At 42.4% G+C, this 1,729-nt stretch overlaps 1 pseudogene; it reads right to left on the bottom strand.

The window, feature by feature from the left end:
• Positions 1 to 781: 781 nt before the first annotated feature.
• LOC132693275 (small ribosomal subunit protein uS12 pseudogene) lies at positions 782 to 1,346 on the bottom strand (annotated as a pseudogene).
• Between the last annotated feature and the right edge of the window lie 383 nt (positions 1,347 to 1,729).

The raw sequence follows: 1,729 nt of genomic DNA, 5'->3' as shown, positions 1-1,729 counted from the left end.
TAGGTTTGGTTCAACGTGTTTAAATAGTTTTTTGGCCCAAACTGTTTCAAGTACTGAGAAATGAGGTCTGAGGTTTGGGAGAGTAAGTCATTGGGATGGTGAGAAAAAAATGGTAAATACTTCCTATGTGATATAAACCAAAGAAAGTCACTAGGCAGATTCCTAGATAACAGATGATTGTCATTCATGTATTTTCTTCGATGTTTCCACTATTCCAGTATCTCTTATAGAGTCCTACGGTCCCATCAACCTTGGTGGAGTCAAGAAAATCCATGCATTTCCCTGAAATAACAAATCCTACAAGCTCAGAAAGGAGAGAGGGAGAAAAAGGAGAAAAGTAAAGAAGAGGGAGAAGAGGAGAGAAAGGAGAGTGTGATAATTTAATTTATATGGGAAAGTCTTAATTGGGAAACAGGAATATACTCTTCCCAGGCTTCATTTTCCAAATTCTTTTCTGAGTGTGAACATTGAGCCACACTTGTGTGTGATTTAGCACTTAAAGGTTCATTTGGGGTGCCTGGCTCGCTCAGTGGGTAGAGCATGTGACTTCTTGATCTCTGGTTGTGAGTTTGAGCCTCACTTTCGGTGTAGACATTACTTAAAAATAAAATCTTAAAAAAAAACAAAAGGTTTAGGGCACATGGGTGGCTTAGTCAGTTAAGCATCCAACTTTGGCTCAGGTCATGATCTCACGGTTTGTGGGTTCCAGCCCCACGTCGGGCTCTGTGCTGACAGCTCAGAGCCTGGAACCTGCTTTGGATTCTGTGTCTCCCTCTCTGCCCCTCCCCCACTCACACTCTCTCTGTCTCTCAGAAATGAATAAATGTTAAAAAAATTTTTTTTAAAAGATTCACTTGTCTTTTTGTTGTTGTTGTATATGAAAATTTATTGTCATGTTTTCATCATCAAAACTTAAGATCTTGGTCTTTCCTTCTTGCCTTTGTATAAGGCCAAAAGAGAGAGACGTTGGCTACTTTGACGACCTTAAGGCAAACTCCAGGAAAGTCACCAACAGCATGACCTTTGCAACCAAATCCAGAAACCAGAACCTCACCGTTTTCCTCAATAAAATTCAAACAACCATCATTGGGTACAAAGGCGGTGATTTTCTTGCCATTCTTGATCAGCTGGACTCTGACACACTTCCTGATGGCAGAATTTGGCCGTTTGGCTTCAACCCCTACTTTTTCCAGCACAATTCCTTTCGCATGGGAAGAGCCTCCAAAATGGTTGGCCTTCAGGACTCTGCCCAAATTGGCTTTCTTGGACTGTTTATTGTACCACTTCTGATCTCATCAGTGGCTACAGAGCTTCCTGGCAGTATGAAGACCACGACACTTGCCCATCCTGCCAGCACCATGGGCTTGAGCAAAAGCAAGATTCACTTGTCTCATGACATGATCTTCACATACATCTGTGTCCATTGGAAGGAACAGGGACTGCTTCTAATAATGGGAAAATTGGCTCTGTTGAACTTAATTAATTTTTCTTTTTTAACATGTATTTATTTTTGAGAGACAGAGAGAGACAGAGAATGAGTGGGGGAGGAGCAGAGAGAGAGAGAGGGAGACACATAATCTGAAGCAGGCTCCAGGCTCTGAGCTGTCTGCATAGAGACTGACATGGGGCTCAAACTCATGAACCGTGAGATCATGACCTCAGTCGAAGTTGGACGCTTAACCGACTGAGCCACCCAGGTGCCTCGAGAATTAATTTTTCTACTGAGGCA

This window comes from Panthera onca, chromosome B1, assembly GCF_046562875.1.
Source record: "Panthera onca isolate mPanOnc1 chromosome B1, mPanOnc1 haplotype 2, whole genome shotgun sequence".
Taxonomy (NCBI): Eukaryota; Metazoa; Chordata; class Mammalia; order Carnivora; family Felidae; genus Panthera; species Panthera onca.
Note: the sequence above shows the minus strand (reverse complement) of the source record. Positions and strands in the feature narration are given on the sequence as shown.